We start from the raw sequence: 12132 nt of genomic DNA, 5'->3' as shown, positions 1-12132 counted from the left end.
ATTTTTTTTTTCCATTTTATTTTTTTAGTAAACTACCATCCTGGAGGACAGGGATTTTTAGCAACCAGAAAACCAACTCCTTTAAGTATTGTCCATGCAAACAGGCCATGTTTATACATGTACTAGCTGAAGAGCCCGGCGTTGCCTGGGCATAATAAATATCTGTGGTTAGTTATAGCACCTCACGTATCTTATTTTCCCATCATGCCTCTCATTTTCTCCCTTACACCTCATTTTCCCCCTCACTCCTCTCATTCCCCCCTAACACTTGTCATTTCGACCTCACATCTGTCATTTTCCCATCACTCCACTATTTTCCCTCACTCCTCTCATTTTGCACTCACACCTTTTCATTTTCACCTCACACCCCTCATTTTCACCTCAGTATATACATGTTTGTCATCTCCCTTATATATAGTATACACCTGTATGTCTTCTCTTGTATATAGTATATACCTGTATGCCATCTCCCCTGTAAATAGTATATACCTGCTGTATGTCATCTCCTCCTGTATATTGTATATACCCATGTATCATCTCCTCCTGTATATATTATATACCTGTATGTCATCTCTTCTGTATATACTATATACCTGTATGTCATCTCCTCCTATATATAGTATATACCTGTATGTCATCTCCTGTATATAGTATATACCTGTATGTCATCTCCCCTGTATATAGTATATACCTGCTGTATGTCCTCTCCTCCTCTATACCCATGTGTCATCTCCTCTTTTATATAGTATATACCTGTATGTCATCTCCTCCTGTATATAGTATATACCTGTGTATCATCTGCTCCTGTATAAAGTATATACCTGTGTGTCATCTCCTCCAGTATATACCTTTATGTCATCTCCACCTGTGTATAGTATATACCTGTGTGTCATCGCCCCTGTATATAGTATGTACCTGTATGTCATCTCCCCTGTATATAGTATATACCAGGATGTCATCTCCTCCTGTATATACCTGTATGTCATCTCCTCCTGTATATAGTATATACCTGTGTCATCTCCTCCTGTATATAGTATATACCTGTGTGTCATCTCCTCCTGTATATAGTATATACCTGTGTGTCATCTCCTCCTGTATATAGTATATACGTGTGTCATCTCCTCCTGTATATAGTATATACCTGTGTGTCATCTGCTCCTGTATATAGTATATACCTGTATGTCATCTGCTCCTGTATATAGTATATACCTGTGTGTCATCTCCTCCTGTATATATAGTATATACCTGTGTGTCATCTCTCCTGTATATAGTACTAAATTGGCAGCCTGATAAATCCCTAGCCAACAGGAAGCCCTCCCCCTGGCAGTATATATTAGCTCACACATACACATAATAGACAGGTTATGTGACTGACAGCTGCCGTATTTCCTATATGGTACATTTGTTGCTTTGTAGTTTGTCTGCTTATTAATCAGATTTTTATTTTTGAAGGACAATACCAGACTTGTGTGTGTTTTAGGGCGAGTTTCATGTGTCAAGTTGTGTGTGCTGAGTTGCATGTGGCGACATGCATGTAGCGACTTTTGTGAGATGAGTTTTGTGTGGCGACATGCGTGTAGCAACTTTTTGTGTGTCGAATTGCATGTGACAGGTTAGTGTAGCAAGTTGTGTGCAGCAAGTTTTGCGCATGGCGAGTTTTGTGCGTGGCGAGTTTTATATGTGGTGCGTTTTGAGTATGTGCAAGTTTTGAGTGAGGCAACTTTTGCATGTGTTGCAACTTTTGTGCATGCAATTTTTCCGCGTGGCGAGTTTTCCATGAGGTGAGTTTTGCACGTGTGGCGAGTTTTGCGTGAGCCTAGTTTTGCATGTGGCGAGTTTTGCATGTGGCGAGTTTTGAGCGGCGACTCTTGTGTTTCGACTTTTATGTGGCGAGGTTGGTGTATGTGTGGTGAAAAGTGTGCTGAGGGTGGTATATGCGTTCAAGCACGTGGTAGTTTGTGGCGCCTTTTGTGTGTGTGTTCATATCCTCGTGTGTGGTATCCCATGTTGGGGCCCCACCTTAGCATCTGTACGGTATATACTCTTTGGTGCCATCGCTCTCACTCTTTAAGTCCCCCTTGTTCACATCTGGCAGCTGTCAATTTGCCTCCAACACTTTTCCTTTCACTTTTTCACCATTATGTAGATAGGGGCAAAATTGTTTGGGGAATTGGAACGTGCAGGGTTAAAATTTCGCCTCACAACATAGCCTATGACGCTCTCAGGGTCCAGACGTGTGAGTGTGCAAAATTTTGTGGCTGTAGCTGCGACGGTGCAGATGCCAATCCCGGACATACACACATACAGTGGGGCAAAAAAGTATTTAGTCAGTCAGCAATAGTGCAAGTTCCACCACTTAAAAAGATGAGAGGCGTCTGTAATTTACATCATAGGTAGACCTCAACTATGGGAGACAAACTGAGTAAAAAAAATCCAGAAAATCACATTGTCTGTCTTTTTATCATTTTTTTTGCATGTTATGGTGGAAAATAAGTATTTGGTCAGAAACAAACAATCAAGATTTCTGGCTCTCACAGACCTGTAACTTCTTCTTTAAGAGTCTCCTCTTTCCTCCACTCATTACCTGTAGTAATGGCACCTGTTTAAACTTGTTATCAGTATAAAAAGACACCTGTGCACACCCTCAAACAGTCTGACTCCAAACTCCACTATGGTGAAGACCAAAGAGCTGTCAAAGGACACCAGAAACAAAATTGTAGCCCTGCACCAGGCTGGGAAGACTGAATCTGCAATAGCCAACCAGCTTGGAGTGAAGAAATCAACAGTGGGAGCAATAATTAGAAAATGGAAGACATACAAGACCACTGATAATCTCCCTCGATCTGGGGCTCCACGCAAAATCCCACCCCGTGGGGTCAGAATGATCACAAGAACGGTGAGCAAAAATCCCAGAACCACGCGGGGGGACCTAGTGAATGAACTGCAGAGAGCTGGGACCAATGTAACAAGGCCTACCATAAGTAACACACTACGCCACCATGGACTCAGATCCTGCAGTGCCAGACGTGTCCCACTGCTTAAGCCAGTACATGTCCGGGCCCATCTGAAGTTTGCTAGAGAGCATTTGGATGATCCAGAGGAGTTTTGGGAGAATGTCCTATGGTCTGATGAAACCAAACTGGAACTGTTTGGTAGAAACACAACTTGTCGTGTTTGGAGGAAAAAGAATACTGAGTTGCATCCATCAAACACCATACCTACTGTAAAGCATGGTGGTGGAAACATCATGCTTTGGGGCTGTTTCTCTGCAAAGGGGCCAGGACGACTGATCCGGGTACATGAAAGAATGAATGGGGCCATGTATCGTGATATTTTGAGTGCAAACCTCCTTCCATCAGCAAGGGCATTGAAGATGAAACGTGGCTGGGTCTTTCAACATGACAATGATCCAAAGCACACCACCAGGGCAACGAAGGAGTGGCTTCGTAAGAAGCATTTCAAGGTCCTGGAGTGGTCTAGCCAGTCTCCAGATCTCAACCCTATAGAAAACCTTTGGAGGGAGTTGAAAGTCCGTGTTGTCAAGCGAAAAGCCAAAACATCACTGCTCTAGAGGAGATCTGCATGGAGGAATGGGCCAACATACCAACAACAGTGTGTGGCAACCTTGTGAAGACTTACAGAAAACGTTTGACCTCTGTCATTGCCAACAAAGGATATATTACAAAGTATTGAGATGAAATTTTGTTTCTGACCAAATACTTATTTTCCACCATAATATGCAAAAAAAATGTTAAAAAAACAGACAATGTGATTTTCTGGATTTTTTTTCTCAGTTTGTCTCCCATAGTTGAGGTCTACCTATGATGTAAATTACAGACGCCTCTCATCTTTTTAAGTGGTGGAACTTGCACTATTGCTGACTGACTAAATACTTTTTTGCCCCACTGTACATACACACATTCAGCTTTATATATTAGATAAACCAGCCACTGCTCGCCAGGTACCTAATAGCAGGGTGGATTTAATGCTATTAAATATACACTGCTCAAAAAAATAAAGGGAACACTTAAAAACAACAGAATATAACTCCAATTAAATCAAACTTCTGTGAAATCAAACTGTCCACTTAGGGAAGCAACACTGTTTGACAATCAATTTCACATGCTGTTGTGTAAATGGAATAGACAACAGATGGAAATTATTGGCAATTATCAAGACTCACTCAATAAAGGAGTGGTTCTGCAGGTGGGGACCACAGACCACATCTCAGTACCAATGCTTTCTGGCTGATGTTTTGGTCACTTTTGAATGTTGGTTGTGCTTTCACACTCGTGGTAGCATGAGATGGACTCTACAACCCACACAAGTGGCTCAGGTAGTGCAGCTCATCCAGGATGGCACATCAATGCGAGCTGTGGCAAGAAGGTTTGCTGTGTCTGTCAGCGTAGTGTCCAGAGGCTGGAGGCGCTATCAGGAGACAGTCAAGTACACCAGGAGACGTGGAGGGGCCGTAGAAAGGCAACAACCCAGCAGCAGGACCACTACCTCAACATTTGTGTAAGGAGGAACAGGAGGAGCACTGCCAGAGCCCTGCAAAATGACCTCCAGCAGGCCACAAATGTGCATGTGCTGCACAAACGGTTAGAAACCGACTCCATGAGGATTGTCTGAGTGCCCAACATCCACAGATGGGGGTTGTGCTCACAGCCCAACACCGTGCAAGATGCTTGACATTTGCCACAGAACACCAGGTTTGGCAAATTCGCCACTGGTGCCCTGTGCTCTTCACAGATGAAGGCAGGTTCACACTGAACATGTGACAGAGTCTGGAGACGCCGTGAAGAGCAATCTGCTGCCTGCAACATCCTTTAGCACAACAGACTGTCCAGGAGTTTGCGGATGCTTTAGTCCAGGTCTGGAAGGAGATCCCATCCACCGCCTCATCAGGAGCATGCCCAGGCGTTGTAGGAAGGTCAAACAGGCACATGGAGGCCAAACACACTACTGAGCATCATTTCCTTGTCTTGAGGCATTTCCACTGATGTTGGATCAGCCTGTAACTTCATTTTCCACTTTGATTTTGAGCATCATTCCAACTCCAGACCTCCGTGGGATACTAGTTGTGATTTACGTTGATCATTTTTAGGTTTTATGGTTCTCAACACATTCCACTATGTAATGAATAAAAATTTACAACTGGAATATTTCATTCAGTGATATCTAGGATGTGGGATTTTAGTGTTCCCTTTATTTTTTGAGCAGTATATATTGCATACTAAAAGTCAGCATGAGCATAGATTCTCTAAATTAGTAGTAATCGGGAAAAAAAAATTGTCAGTCCTTAGACATTTTTTTTCTGCACTGATTAACGTCTTACAACATCTTCATAGCAGTAGGAATGAATAGATTCAAAAACAGAACCTGCTCATCACCTGCAACTGCCACTAGAGGGAGCAGCATGTGAGCGTATGAAGCAAGCTCTTAAGCTCCCTCTAGTGGCAGCTGCAGGGAGCAAGAATGTTATCATTTACATAGTCACCACTCTTTAATTAAATTAAGATGATCAATGGAATCAATAACAAGTTGCAATGCACTTTATTTACCCTAAATGAGATTCAGTTCAAAACAATTACACCAAAGTGTTGACCACAAAATATTGCACAGTTGTCTAATTTGCTCTTCAATGTGGAAGGGTAACCAATCTCTAGGAAAAAAGATGCTGACAGATTACAACAAATGGGAGTGGAGAGCAGAAGCAATAAGACTAACTGCATGCATTCAAAACAGAAAGGTGGGATTTTAATTCAGGGCACGCCAATCATTAGAAGGCTGGGAGATGAACAGATGTTCCAGAAAGTATAGTGGTGGCAGAATGCTGATGAAAAGATGCCTCCAATTCAGAGTGGATGGCAAGTTACAGAGCATATAAACTGTGTTCATTTATGAATGTTTGAGACTGGTATGTGTGAAATGACAGCTTCTCTTAAAATCCAAATCTGTGCATGACGGAAAAACAAAGTTCGAGCCATTGTACAGATATATTCAAAAAATTAATAAGCATTGAATTTTGACTCAAAAAAGGCTAGAGATATGTTGGAGATTGATGGCAAGGCCTTGTAGAATGATCACGCACAACAAAGCGGAGTTGATCGGTGTTACGCTGCATACAAAGTCACAGCCACATATTGTGCGCACACATTATGTGTCTGAATGTAAACCTACGGAGGCATCCTGCACACAGCAGTCACCCGATTTGTCACGCGTCAGCCTGCATTTAGAAATTGTCATCCAGTCCCAGCCTAAGGCTAAAGCTGGATTTCCTTCTAACAAGCACCATCTTTTAGCTCCCAGATCAGCACTTTACATGGCCAATTACTAGATACACAGAGTATACAGTATATTCTCTATCCGGCAGCCGATATACACCAAGACTCTTTCCAGAATCAGTAGTCATTGTGCACTTAATTGTGGAGCAGCTACCTCCATATACAATAAGCAAAAAAAGTTGTACTCTGTAGTGCTAAAGAATCTCAATATGGAATATATGAAATATGAATAGCAATACTCCTTCTGGATACTAGGAATGCCCAGCAACCAACGAAAAGGTGGTCTCAAAACTGCTGAATTCTGAATTCCTGGGTAGATGTGAATACCTCTCTTCCAAGTCTGATTTTATGGGTAAGTAGGACCCTGTTGCAGTTAAAGTCCACCACATACTAGAGGACGGAGTGTTAGAGAATTAATATACAGAGAAGCTGGAAAGTGAGACAGTCAGTCTTTTTGTCGTTGTATATTAGCTTTGTCGTTGGTTGCTGGGCAGGCATGAATTAGCCAAATTATGTGCTAAGCGTCTCATTTTTTCCTAGTATCCAGAAGCAGTTAATGCCATTCATATTTCATATACGATATTTCATATTGACATGCTTCAGCATTACAGAGTGCAACTTTTTTTGTTTATTGTCTTTATGGCAGGCATGTCAACCAATGACCAAGGTGAACAGTGCTTGGCAAAAGTAAGTGTCCCTATGGCTTTTTACCCAATCGACCACTTTCCGTCCATGCAGTTTGAGCATCGATCCGGTGTCGTAATTCTCATCATAGAAGTAACAGTGCCACTCCTGATCTAGATCCAAGCGGATATACTGTATGTCAGGGTGAAAGTTAAACTTTGGTCTGGGCATAAATCAGCTTAGAAGAAAATTTAGAGATAGAAGAGATAAAAATGTTACAGTCCCCAACCTCAAAACGAGCTCGATGATGAATTCTCACTAAACTCATTCTGTGGCCATTATGGGATAGCAGAACACAGGAGGCTATAAAAGGCAAACAGTGCAAAATGGACACGTGTCATTTTATGTAATAATTACTCTGGAATGCTTCAACATATCCCATTGATTGAGATTTTTTCTTTCGTGACATACTTTATGATAATGGTAAACTTAGTTTGATATGTTGTGTGTATATATTTATAAAAATATCAGAAATGTGACAAGTTTCCAAAAATTTGCAATTTTGAAACTTTGAATTATTATCCCTTTAATCCAGATAGTCATACCACAGAAAAACATTAATAAATAACATTTCTCTCATTTCTGCTTTACATCAGCACCATTTGTAAAAAATGTTATTTTGTTATCATTTTAGAAGGTTTAATAATGTAGCTGTAATTTTTAATTTTTTATTTTCAAGGAAAATTACAAAACTTATTTTATGGGACCTATTCAGTTTTGAAGTGACTTTGGAGGTCCTATATATTGGAAACCCCAAAAAGTTATACCATTTTAAAAACAGCACCCCTTAACGTGTTAAAAACTGCTGTCAGGTAGTAAATGCAACGTGTCCTGACAGGAATAAAAAAAAAAGTATTTTTACCCCCTAAATGTTTCAAACTTTTAAAGAGGCCACTGTAGCCGGCAGACTCTAGGGCCGCTATTTGGCCATGAACTGCCATTGCCAACATCAGGACAACACAATCAAAATCTCAGGCTGCCGATCCAGTTAAAGAGGGAGTCCCCATACTCTGTTAACCATCTAGATGCTGTAGTCACTAATGATAGCAGTATTTAAGGGGTTAAATGGCCATGGTCTGTGGCAACACTGATCATGGCTGTTGCAGCAGGTTGTCAGATATAGTGTACAGCGGATCACTGCTGGATTGTCACCTGTATGGGGATGCTAGTCTCTTATATAACGGGTCAGTTTTAATTCGTATTGGTGGTCACTAAGGGGTTATACAATAGGTAATTTTCTGATGAATTATTCTCTTTAAAGAGGATCTAAGGGTATGTGCACACGTTGCGGATTTGCCTGTGGAATTTTCTGCACAGATTCTTCCTATCTTGGCAGAATCCGCTGTTAAAAGTCTGTGCGTTTTTGTTGCGGTTTGATTAGTTTTTTTCATGTGGATTTGTATGCGTTTTTGTAGGCTAAATACAGATCTATTTGTTAATAAAAAAAGAATTGTCATTTCCTCGTCCAACCTCTTCTTTTACATACTCCATTGAATAATAATATTTACACACAGATAGACGGATATATCTATAGATAGATAATATCAAGCCCGATGTTTAGTAATAAACATAATAAAATGGTACATAAAGAGTTAAATAAAGACACACACAAAATCTGTGCTAGGCCGGGGTCACATCTGCACGTAAATCGCACGAGTCTCGCACCTCAGTACCCGGGACTGCCACTGGCACTCGGACAGGAGTGTTCAGTTGCATAGAAATACATGCAGCCGCACACTCCGGTCCCGAGTGCCAGCGGTAGCGTCGGGTATTGAGGTACGAGACTCGTGCGAGTTTCTTGCAAGTGTGACCCGGGCCTTAGATGCAATATTTGTTTAGTTTAAAAAAAAAAAAAAAATGGCCTTGGCTCCCGCGCAATTTTCCAAACCAGAGAAGGAAAGCCAGAGACTGGGGGCCGAAGTTTATAGCCTGGGAAGTGGGTAATATCCATGGAGCTTCCCAGGCTATTAATGGAAGCTCACAGCTGTATACTTAGCCATTACTGGCTATTAAAATAGGAGATCCTCCCCCCAAAAATGACGTGGGGTCCCCCTATAACTAATAACCAGAAAAGGCTATGCAGACAGCTGCGGGTTGATATTAATAGCCTAGGAAGGGGCCATGGATATTGGCCCCCCAGCTACAAACACCAGCTCTCAGCCGCCCCAGAAATGGCGCATCTCTAAGATGTGCCAATTCTGGCATTTAGCCTCTCTTCCCACTTGAGGGACGGATGATGCCTGCCTACACACAGACACACACACAGCCACAGACCCCCCCCCCCCCACAGAGACACGAACATCTTCTCCGCACACACACACTTCCTCCTCCCTATCTACAGCGTTTTTCGCACGCAACTCCACAGCAAAATCGCAAAATCTATTTACACCTGCGGTTTTGCGGCAGAGTCGACTGACCAAATGCAAGTCAATGGGTGCAGAAACGCAAAAAGATATCCGTGCGGATTTTTCCACAGTATGTGCACACCAATTCTACATTTCCCATTAATTAACATTGGTTGTGCACTACACTGCAGATTTGATGCAATTCGCGCACCCAAAAACGCTGCGGATCCGCATCAAACTCCGCAACGTGTGCACATAGCCTAAAGGGTAATGACTCTCCTAGTTGAAAATGACATGCCTGTGTAAGGAGACTTGTAGACCACGTAATTGGGTTAAAAGCTTAAAACAAGCTATCTGCTGGATAAGTAATACCGTATATACTCGAGTATAAGCCGAGATTTTTAGCCCATTCTTTTGGGCTGAAAGTCCCCTCTAAGCTTATACTCGAGTCATACCCAGGGGTCGGCAGGGGAGGGAGAGCGGGGGCTGTCTAATTATACTCACCTGCTCCTGGCGCGGTCCCTGCAGGTCCTGGCTCCCCAGCTTCTTCCTGTAATGAGCGGTCACATGGTACCACTCATTACAGTAATGAATATGCAGCTCCACCTCCCATAGGGGTGGAGTCGCATATTCATTACTGTAATGAGCAGTAACGGTGACCACTCAGTACAGGAAGAAGCTGCTGCGCTGGGGAAGCAGGGACTGCACCACGCCAGGAGCAGGTGAGTATAACGGGGAGGGGGAGCGCTGTGCGATATTCACCTGCTCCCCGCTCCGGGCGTCGCGCCGTCTTCAGCGTCTCCTGCAGTGACGCTCAGATCAGAGGGCGCGGTGACTTGGTTAGTGCGCGCCCTCTGCCTGAACGTCAGTGCAGAAGACGCTGAAGATGGAGCGGCGCTGGAACGAAGTCAGGTGAATATTGAAAGTGCCGGGGGCCTCAGCGATGGAGAGGGGAATATGTGATTTTTTTTTTTTATCGCAGCAACAGCAAATGGGGCAAGTGTCTGTATGGAGCATCTATGGGGCCATAACATTTGTGCAGCACTATATGGGGCAAGTGTCTGTATGGAGCATCTTATGGGGCCGTAATCAACGTTTGTGCAGCACTATATGGGGCAAATACCTTTATGGAGCATCTTATGGGGCAATTATTAACCTTTTATGCAGGATTATATGGGGCATATTTTAATATGGAGCATCTTATGGGGCCATGATAAACTTTATGGAGCATTATATGGGGCTCCTGATTCAATATGGATATTCAAAAACACTTAACCTACTGATGTCTCAATTAATTTTACTTTTATTGCTATCTATTTTTACTTTTGACATTTACCGGTAGCTGCTGCATTTCCCAACCTAGGCTTATACTCGAGTCATTAAGTTTTCCCAGTGTTTTGTGGCAAAATTAGGGGGGTCGGTTTATACTCGGGTCGGCTTATACTCGAGTATATGCGGTGCTTAATGATCAGCGTGGCTCCGACAGCCGGGACCAACACTGAAAGCAGAATGGGGAACTTTTATCCCTCGTCTGGGTCTCTTTTCCCAATTACGAAATGGAGCAGCAGGCCGAATACCCAACCACCACTCCATTTTCTATGGGTCTGCCGGAAAAAGCTATGTGCAGCACTAAGCAGCCACATTCAGGATGAATGGAGCAGCGGTCAAGTACGTGCACTGCTGTTCCATTCTAAGAGTTCATTCAGATGTCCGTAGCAATGTGTCTGCGTATGGACACGACCATGGCAGTTTCAAACATTTTTATGAAGGCCTCACGCTCAAGCAGACCCACAGCCAGTCCATGCATTGGGGATCGATTTGCATGAGCCAACAGGAATAAGAGTGTCCCACTTCATTGCCTGATGCAGATCCCAACCTATCAACCCCTTTAAGAATTTAAAAAGGGATATCCCTACGGCACCTGACAAAATAAGTTAATTGCAAACCAATCACATAAACTGTTGGTTAGTGGCTATCTGATTCAGGCATGTGGGTCCTGGACTGGGGACCTTCAAGTATAGCATTGAGGCACATGGAAAGTTGGCAAACTTAAATACAAGGTCAGTATTCATCCCTGCCCCTTAATCTCTTCGTATAACAAAATGCAATTTACGCAGGAATCTGTCCTGTCCAAAATTACAGTTTTATTCTGTGCCCATTGTAGCTGGGCGCAACAGGTGTTGGGCAGATCGTACAAACAAAAAGCAATGCATCCTGTCGGGCAAAGGTAATTCTTGGAAATGCATTAACAGTGCATCTAAATCGCCTGGAATTTTGTCTGTAGTTCCCCGAATCTCTGATCTCGCAGTGTATATTACACATTTGGCTCCAGTGAAGTTAGATAACTGTCATTAGCATTATGCAAATGCCTTGGTGAATCAAATTCCCCACTCACGACTGTCCGGGTAGAGGATGATGACTGCCTTGGGTCAGAAATCTATTAAGCAAAGCAGGTTATTTACTGCAACCTCACTTCATTAAATACTGCCTGTGGGGTGGTCCATTCACAAATAACTATATCAGGAAAAAGATAGATTATCTGATAGTGACAAGAAACTAGGAAAAAAAATGGCTTCACTGCACTGTATTAGTAGCTATGAAAATATATGCATCAGTGAACACTAGTCTTCTCTAAACAAACCTTTGTCGCAATGATTAGCAGGACCCAATCCACCAGCCATATTGTCAATCTGTGGCAGTTGGACAGGACAGGAGTCGCGGGTACATCTTCTACATTGACAATCTTTAGCTCCTCTTTTGATTAGCCATTCTGGAGTGACAACATCCTTGTAGCGAGGCGTACCTATGACGCTAGG

General features: G+C 42.8%; 1 protein-coding gene across 1 annotated transcript in view; it reads right to left on the bottom strand.

Moving 5' to 3' along the window:
• Nucleotides 1-12132, bottom strand: part of COX16 (cytochrome c oxidase assembly factor COX16) — a 137223-nt gene that overhangs the window by 26747 nt on the left and 98344 nt on the right. The window lies entirely within an intron of this gene.

The sequence above is a fragment of the Ranitomeya imitator genome, chromosome 1, assembly GCF_032444005.1.
Source record: "Ranitomeya imitator isolate aRanImi1 chromosome 1, aRanImi1.pri, whole genome shotgun sequence".
Classification (NCBI taxonomy): Eukaryota; Metazoa; Chordata; class Amphibia; order Anura; family Dendrobatidae; genus Ranitomeya; species Ranitomeya imitator.
The sequence above is the reverse complement of the archived record's forward strand: the minus strand, read 5'-3'. Positions and strand labels throughout refer to the sequence as shown.